The 9,549-nt window shown below is 43.2% G+C and overlaps 1 pseudogene; it reads right to left on the bottom strand.

Annotated features, from left to right (window-relative positions):
- Positions 1-8,443: 8,443 nt before the first annotated feature.
- Positions 8,444-9,549, bottom strand: part of LOC116073697 — a 1,503-nt pseudogene continuing 397 nt past the window's right edge.

Raw genomic sequence — 9,549 nt, 5'->3', positions numbered from 1 at the left:
AGAGAGAGAGAGAGAGAGAGAGAGAGAGAGAGAGAGAGAGAGAAGAGACCTCCAGTGATGCTCTCTCCTGCTATCAAGTGGGTTCCCAGAGTGGAACTCAGGCAGAGAGTTGGCAGTATGCACCTTTACCTGCTAAGCCATCTCATCTTGGTTTTTTAAAATGATTTTGAGGCAGTGTGGTGGTTTGAATAAGAATTGCTCCCATATAGGCTTATATATTCGAAGGCTCACTTATCAAGGAGTGGAGCTCTTAGATAGGATCAGGGTTGGGAGATGTGGCTTTGCTGGAGGAAGTAGGGGCAGGCTTTGATGTTTCCAAAAGCCTACATCCTGCCGAGTGTTCCTCTCCTTCCTGAACCAGGACGTGGCTCTGCCAGTTACTGCCCTAGGGCCGTGTTGTCACGTTCTCCACCTTGATGATAATTATCAACTAACCCTCTTAAACAGTAAGCCAGCCTCCAATTAAATGTCATCCTTGGAGTGAGCAGGCCAGAGTGAGCAGGGCCAGAGAGAGCGGGACGGAGCAAGCAGAGGTCCTGAGTTCAATTCCCAGCAGCCACATGATGGCTCATGGCCATCTGTACAGCTACAGTGTACTCATACACAGAAAAAATAAATAAATAAATAAATCCTTAAATGTCAGCTTTTATAAGAGTCACCTTGGTCACAGTATGTCTTCACAGGGATAGAGCAATCACTGAGACAGGCAACATTTCACTATGTAGACCAGAGCGGCCTTGATAGCTCTAGTCTCACAAACCCTTGCATTTCAGATGTGTTCTACCAGGCCCAGCTAAGAATGTGGTTTTCTAACCTAGGCTTGAGAAAGCTGGATTTGGTGTGCTGGTTTGTTCTTGCCATTCCTGGGATTTAGGGGGTGAAAAGCGCTCTGTAGTCCATAATTTCTGTGTAGGTTTTGGGGAGGCCGTTCATAGTCTGTGAGCTTCAGTTTTCATCTGTAAAGAAAGGCTGATCCTGTCCTGAAGGGGTTAACAGGGCAGATGAAGGGTTAACACGTCTCCATCAGTTGGATTCCTGAAACTGCTACTATGGATACACCTGAGAAAAAGCCAATCTCCAGGAGTTCCCAGCTCCCAGCTAGGGCAAAAACAAACACACAAAAACAGAAGCAGACACCTGGAAAGGACTCTGGACCAGGTGTCAGGGTTCCAGGAAGTATGGTGGAAATAATGCACAGTGACTTGATGGACGAGTTGGGGAGACAAAGAGCAAGGACAGTTTCTAGACAGAAGCAAGGGCTTATGGGAAGGCCTGAAGGAAGAACTCAACTGGGGTACACTTAGCCCAGGGAAGGGAAGGCTGAAAAGTGAGGAGGGAGGGAGAAGAGAAATCAGATTACAATGGACATTATTAACATTATAAAGGTCATCCCAAGGGTAATGGGGCAACGGAGGAAATAAAGCAGGGTGGAGGGAGTATTGGAAGCTGAGAAGCCAGTTCTGAGCTACTGTACTTCATTAAAGGCCATCTTGCCCGGGAGGCTGGCCAATGACAATCCAAAAATCAAATTGGCACTCTGCCTATTTTTTTCATGGCCCAACAGACAAGAACATTTTGGTTTGCTTTGTTTTACTTTATATTTTTAAATGGTGGGTTTATTTTGTTTTGTTGGTGTGTTAGGAACTAAACCTGGAGACTGCCAAAGGCTTAAAAGCATCTACTTTTACATATAAATGTTTTCTGTTTGTTTCTTTCTTCCCTTTCTTTAGGCCTAAATAATTTTTTAAGACAGGGTATCCTAGGGTGCATCCCAGGGGGCCTCTAATTTACTACCTAGCGGAGGATGACCTTGAACTCCTAATCATCTTGTCTCCGTGCCCCAGGGGCAAGATAACAGACACAACTAGGCCTGGCTTTTGCGCTAAGTGGTTTAAAATACTAAATATAGATAAATACTGAAATACAAATAAGACACTGAGAAGACACTCCTTTGATAAAGGCAAGCTCGAGGTCCTGAGTTCAGATCCCTGGCACCCACATAAAAAGCTGGATGCAGAGGCAGGTATTTATAACTCTAGCACTGGGGCAGAGGGGCAGGGTGCACATGTACACATGCATGTAATACATATAAAAAGAAATAACTTGCCAGCAGTGGTGGTGCAGGCCTTTAATCCCAGCACTTGGGAGGCAGAGGCAGGTGAATTTCTGAGTTCAAGGCCAGCCTGGTCTACAGAGTGAGTTCCAGGACAGCCAGGGCTACACAGAGAAACCCTGTCTCGAAAAATATCAAAAGAAAAAAGAAAAGAAAAGAAAGAAAGAACTTTAAAAACTAAGGCCAAGACCGGACAGTGGTGGCGCATGCCTTTAATCCCAGCACTTGGGAGGCAGAGGCAGGCGGATTTCTAAGTTCAAGGCCAGCCTGGTCTACAGAGTGAGTTCCAGGACAGCCAGGGCTACACAGAGAAACCCTGTCTCGAAAAACAAAACAAAACAAAACAAAAAAACAAAAACCAAACAAACAAACAAGCAAATAAATAAATAAATAAATAAATAAATAAGGCCAGTGAGATGATACAGCTGGTAAAAGCTCTTATTACTAAGCCAGAGACCTGAATTTAATTACCAGGATCCACACGATAGAGGGACACCATCTCTTTTTGTCCCAGCACACACAACCTTCCAAATTCAAAAATTACTACATAGACCATTTTAGATAAAGCTTCCCTGTCCTGTATCAAACTAAGCTAGTAACAGTAAGGAGGAAGAGATACCAGGACAACAAATGAAATGCTTTGTAGTGGTGGGATAATCCAGTCCTGTGCTCTGGGTCTAAGGAGGAACTATCTGAATCAGAGGTTCAGTAAGCCAGCAACTGAGGAAAGGGTAGCCAGGTGTGGTGGCTCATTCCTGCGAGGCCAACACTCCGGAGGCTAAAGCGATAGCTAAAGTTGTGTTTTAAGTTTAAATTACTATGCTTGAGAGAGCTATAAGACAGACGCCTCTAACCTGTAAGTGCCACTTCTCCAAGGACAGCTAGCTTCCTGGAATGCTGGGGGGTTTCGTCCTTTAAGGTAGTAAGCAACTCAGTGTCTTAGCTCCTGTAAACAAGCTTGGTTGCCGCAGCTGCACAGGATGTGCTTGACCACACGCAGGCAGGAGGTACCTAGGCAGGAAGTACGTCAGGATGTATGCCTGAAGGCAAGAAGTTCGGAGCCTTATGGGGTTTGCCTTTCTAAGCCTCTGGCTAATATATCGTGGTGCCATTCTCTGGGAATTCCAGGTATGGACCTAGCCGGTATCCATACCCGGATACTGTCCTGGCCAGTATTTCATACAATTTATTTCAAATTTGGCTCAAAAAAATTGTGGTAGTGGCCTTATTCTCGCCCAGTGGGACTAACACTGAGGCAGGAGTGTTTCCATGAGTTTGAATTGAGTTCCAAGCCATTCTAGGCTAGGGAATGAGATTCTGTCTTGGAAAGGGAAAGAAAGGGTGTGGGGGAGGGGGAGGAGAGTAATTACCAGGTAAAGGGAGAAATGAAGAATGAATGGGCTGACATTGTAGCTCATTTGGTAGAGTGTTTACTTAGCATATGTGAAACCCTGAGTAAAATCCCCAACACTGAATAAACCAAGTGTGGCTGTGTATGTCTATAATCCCAGAATTTAGAAGGAGGTTCAAGGTCATCCTTGGTCATCCTGTTCAAGGCCAGTCAGTCTCAAAAAGGAAAGAAGGGAAAGAGAGAGAAGAAAACTGAAGTTCCCTACATTTACACAAAAGTAGGGGAAAGATGTAGTTCAGTGGTAGAGCATTTGCCTAACGTGAATAAATTCCTGGGTTCGGTAGTTCGGTACCCGGGAATACCCACCCACACATCACACCTATGTTTTTGCCTTTGTTTTGTTGTTGTTGTTTTACTCATTTATTTGGGGGTTGGGTTGCACACCATGCACAGGTGTAGAGGTCAGAGGACAGCTTTTGCATGCAGGCAGTTCAAAGTCCATGTGGACTTTGCGATCCAGATCAGGCATTAACCTAGATCATAAGCAACTTGGGCTGGTTACTTCTTGTGACTTCATGCAAACTAGCGTCATCTTGGAAGAAGCGGCTCAATTGAAAACATGGCTTCATCAGATTGGCCTGGAGGCAAGTTTGTAGTGAATTTTCTTAACTACTGATTAATCTTGGGGGGGGCCCAGCCCATTTTGGGTGGTGTCACAACTGGGCTTGTAGTTCTAGGGTGTATTTTAAAAAGCAGGTTGAGCAAGCCTTGAGGAGCAAGCTGTGTAGAGGGACACCATCTCTTTTTGTCCCAGCACACACAACCTTCCAAATTCAAAAATTACTACATAGACCATGCTCTCTGCTTCTGTTCCTGCCTCCAGGCTTCTGCCTTGAGCTCCTGCCCTGACTTCCCAGGATAATGAGCTACAGGAGAGATGAAATAGGCCCTTTCCTCCCTAAGGTCATGGTGTTTTATCACAGCAATAGAAATCCCAACTAATTCAGTCCTAACAATTAATATAATTTATGTTTAACTCTAATATTGTTTTTTTAAAGATTTATTTATTATATGTAAGTACACTGTAGCTGTCTTCAGACACACCAGAAGAGGGTGTCAGACCTTGTTACAGATGGTTGTGAGCCACCATGTGGCCACTGGGATTTGAACTCAGGACCTTCGGAAGAGCAGTCAGTGCTCTTAACCGCTGAGCTATCTCTCCAGCCCGGTTTAACTCTAATATTGTTATTGTTCTTAGTATAAAGACAATAAAAACATTAACTTAATATGTTAATAATATTTTTTATACTTAATATGGTGGCACATGCTTTTCAGCCCAGTATTCAGGAGGTAGAAACAGGCAGCTCTCTTGTGAGTTTGAGACTAGCCTGGTCTACATAATGAAACCCTGTCCAGAAAAAAAAAAAAATCTGTTTATTTTTTTACTTAGTTAAAAAAAAAAATGAGGAAAGAGAAGACAAGATTTTTACCAAATAGATTTCCAGAGAATATATACTAAACTATTCACCAGACATCAATTATTTGCTCACTGTGTGACAGTTTCTGGGGATGGAAACTGAATCCAGGTCTTCTGCAAGAGCAGTGGGTACTCTATCTCTCCAGCTGCAGAATGAAGTGTCTTTTACAGCTAGATCTCTGGTCCTTTTCTGTCACTTTGTGGGATCCGTCACCTGCTTAAAACAAAATGAAAACCAAACACAGAAGCTCATAGCAGAGTCTGCCTCTGGAGCCGAAGTTGCCTCCAAATTCATGATTCTTTTGTCCCAGTTTCCCAAATGCTGCACCAGGAAATCAGGTGCCACCATTCCTGACTTTCTTTCCAAAGTAGTCCTGGAGCCCAGGGAAATTCTTTCTTGAGACAACCTGAGTTCAATCTCCCAAACCTATGGAAGGAGGGCATGTATGGAAGAGAACAGCTGATACATGTGCATTGTTGAACACACGCGCCATCATCCCAGGGGTGGTACCAACCAGGACCTTCATGCATCAGTCACTAATGGAATGGCTTACAGCACAATATTACCAGGGCATTTTCTCAACTGATGCTCCCTTCTCTCAGATAACTCTTGCTTGTGTCAAGTTGACCTGGAAACTAGGGCCAGTCTTCATGTAATTTACAGAAGATTACAAATATTGAGCCTGTCTGAAGTCCAGGTAGGTGTTATTGTCCTTGTTTAACAAATGAGGAAACACAGGCACAAAAAGGTTAGCAACTTCTTCCTGGTTATTGAGTAAGGCAGAATTAGGTCTGCAAGGCTGTGGACGAGAGCCATAAATACCCTATTGTCTAAGGGAATTTGAGGCAGTAAAGTCACAGTACATTTAACAGTGTCACACCCTATAATTACAAAGTGCGTTTTATTTCATTATGTGCATGGGTGTTTTGTCTACATCCATGTCTGTACACATTTGTGCAGTGCCCATGGAGGCCAGAAGAGACCCTCATCAGATCCCTTGTGGACAGCCATGTGGATGCTGGGACCTGAACTCAGGTCCTCTGGAAGAAAGAGCAGCCTGTGTGCTTGCCCTCTGAAGCATCGCAAATACAAGGTGCATCGCAAATATAAGGTACATTGCAAACATAAGGTACACTGCAAATATAAGGTACATTGATTTTTACACTTTTGTGTTCAAATATGTTCTTGGGTGAAAAGAAATCATCATCACCATCATCATCACCAACAACAACAAAAACCACTCACTTTCCTGACCCCCAGCACCAAGAATTAACCACACAGACTTCTTTTCCAAACTTGGTTTTTGGTGTACATAAGTTGGATCCTAGCATGGTTATTCTAGTGTTAAACATCTTCAGTATTGGGGCTGGAGAGATGGCTCAAACACAGCACTAACTGCTCGCCAGAGGTTCTGAGTTCAATTCCCAGCAACCACATCGTGGTTCACAACCCTCTGTAATGGGGCCCAAAGTCGTCTTCTGGTGTGTCTGAAGACAGCTGTAGTGTGTTCATATGCATAAAAGAAAGAAATCTTATTTTAATCATTTTAATCTTCAGTATTATTTTAATGACTATGGACGTAGTCCATACTTCATTTTTTTTGTTTGTTTGTTTGTTTTTGTTTTTTTGAGACAGGGTTTCTCTGTATAGCCCTGCCTGTCCTGGAACTCACTCTGTAGACCAGGCTGGCCTCGAACTCAGAAATCCACCTGCCTCTGCCTCCCAAGTGCTGGGATTAAAGACATGCGCCACCACCACCTGGCTTCATACTTCATTTTTTAAATTATTTTATAATTGTTTACTTTGTTTCGTTTTTGGAGACAGGGTCTTACTATGTAGCTCTGGCTTGCCTGGAACTCATTATGTACACCCGGTTGGCTTGGACTTCTGTATGTATCTCTGGCTGGCCTGGAACACACTAGGTAGAATTGGCTGGCCTAGAATTCACTATGTAGTCCTAGCTGGTGTGGAACTCCCTATGTAGACCAGGGTGTTCTTGAGCTCATAGAAATCCTCCTTCCTCTATCTTCTGAGTTCAGGTATCAAAGATGTGACCTACTAGGCCCTGTTAGGCCATACTTAATTTAACCAGTCATCCATTATTGAACATTTATAAAAAAAAAAAGGTCTCATGTAGCCGAATATAGTCCAATATAGCCTAATATAGGCCAATTTAGCCTAATATAGTGTTCACCTCCTGATCTTCCACCTCTACCTAGAAAATGCTGTGATCATAACATGAGCTACCAACCCTGAGCTAGTTTAATACTTCATTTAGTATGTAGAATATGTTTCCTCCATCATAAGCAACTTTAGCTGAATATCCCATTAAAAGTTGCACATAGGTTTAGAATACATTATGTGGTTTATTTTTTGTTTCTTATTCATTTTTGTAGGTTTTTTAAACTTGTTTTATTTATTTGTTTTGTGACAGGGTCTCACTATAGCATCCCTGACTGGCCTAGAGCTTCTACATAGACCAGACTGGCGTCCAACTCACACAGATCCTCCCAGCCTCTGCCTCCCAAGTGCTGGGATCAAAGGTGTGCATCAACATATCCAGCCCTTTCTTCTTTTTGTTTTTATTTTTAAACAAATTATCTTTGACTTGCAGGTATACACTGTGGCACAAGTGCACATGCACACTAAAAACATGTAAAAACCATAAACTAGATTAAGGATTTTTGGTTAAGTATATAGTCCTAACAAAAACATATCCTCTATATAACTTTAGATTTATTTATTTATTTTATGTATATGAGTACACTGCTGCTCTCTTCAGACACACTGGAAGAGGGCATTGGATCCCATTACAGATGGTTGTGAGCCACCATGTGGTTACTGGGAATTGAACTCAGGACCTCTGGAAGAGCAGTCAGTGCTCTTAACCACTGAGCCATCTTTCCAGCTCTATTATAGCTTTAGAAACACCAAGATTATCATTAATTTTTATACCAGAGACAGTTCCAAATATCTCGCTTAAATTTAGAATATTTCAGAAACACAAAATGAAAATTAAAAATGGCAGAGGAGTTCTGAGTTTGGTCACTCATCAGTGGAGCTGAAAAAAAATGAGAGTCACCAGCCCTTCACAAGGATGAGGTGACAAAGAAATTCCGAGCTTGTACCTGTAGCATAGGAGACGGTCAGCAGCACCCGATGGAGCCATTGCTCTCTTTGGAATGATAGAAGCCATTGGTGTGATGGTTTTTCTATTGTCTTTGTTTGTTTGTTATTTTGGGTTTTTTGTTTGTTTGTTTTAGGATGCCAAGAACTTTATTTTTAAACTTCTAAGGTTTGAACACAAGATAGCCTAGTTTAGATGAGTTTCCAAGCTGAATGCATTTGCATGGAGCTCAGTTTCTGACTGATAAACAGTTCCTAATACCCTATGCGGGTGCCTACGTTCTGATCTGTTGGTGGTGAGCTGACCAGTGTCCGCTGGTAACGTCCCTTTTTGCCTTGGTAAGGGCTTAACAACCATTAGGCATTGTTGTAGCCTTACATAGCCAGTGCTGTCCCAAACGTCTCCTGGGAGGCACAAACCAAGTACATCTCTCTCACTCTCGAACACTTCAGAGATGGGCATGGACACACCATGCTGTACCCATTCATCAGGAGGAAGAAGGTTTGGTTAGCATTGAGCTGGAAGCGCTGTCTAATTATCTTGAGGAGCTCGCTCAAGTTCATGTGATCAGGTACAAGGAACTTGATCTTGTCCAGGACAGGCAGCTGCTTCTCACCCTTGTTTCACTCTATAATCCCTGGGATCTTGGTGGGGTGCTGCTCCCGGATGAGCTGGACATCTTCCACTCTTTGTTCAAAGCTCCTGCGCTGCTTGAAGGTCTTCTCCGATGGACCGCATGGCGCACAAGGGTTCCAGGTCAGACTATCTGGCCATCCCGTGACGACCACTTCCCTTGTGTTATTTTGTTTTTGAGACAGGGTCTCACTATGTAACCCTGGCTTTCCCGGAACTTGCTATGTAGACCAGGCCAGCCTTGAACTGACAGATATGCTTTTTCTGTCTCTTAAATGATGAGAATAAAGGCACGGACCACCATGCCAGGCCCCTTTTTATTTTATAAAAATTGTACCTTGGGCTGGAGAGATGGCTCAGCAGTTAAGAACACTGACTGCTCTTCCAAAGGTCCTAAGTTCAAATACCAGCAACCACTTGGTGGCTTACAACCACCCTTAATGAGATCTGATGCCCTCTTCTGGGATGTCTGAAGACAGCTACAGTGTACTCACATATAATAAATAAATCTTTTTAAAAAATTGTATCTAAGCCGGGCAGTGGTGGTGCATGCCTTAATCCCAGCTCTTGGGAGGCAGAGGCAGGCGGATTTCTGAGTTCGAGGCCAGCCTGGTCTACAGAGTGAGTTCCAGGACAGCCAGGGCTATACAGAAAAACCCTGTTTCAAAAAACAAAAACAAAAACAAAAAAAACCAAAAAACAAAACAAAACAAAAATTGTATCTTAAATTATGTGTCTAAGTAAGTCTGAGTGTGGGTTTGTAGGTGTGGAGTTTACAGGACGCTGTGTGTGCTGTGGCCTGAACAAAGGTCCTCTATCAGCACAGTGTGTGCTCTTAATGTGCTGA

Source organism: Mastomys coucha, unplaced genomic scaffold (genome assembly GCF_008632895.1).
Source record: "Mastomys coucha isolate ucsf_1 unplaced genomic scaffold, UCSF_Mcou_1 pScaffold23, whole genome shotgun sequence".
Lineage (NCBI taxonomy): Eukaryota > Metazoa > Chordata > Mammalia > Rodentia > Muridae > Mastomys > Mastomys coucha.
The sequence above is the reverse complement of the archived record's forward strand: the minus strand, read 5'-3'. Positions and strand labels throughout refer to the sequence as shown.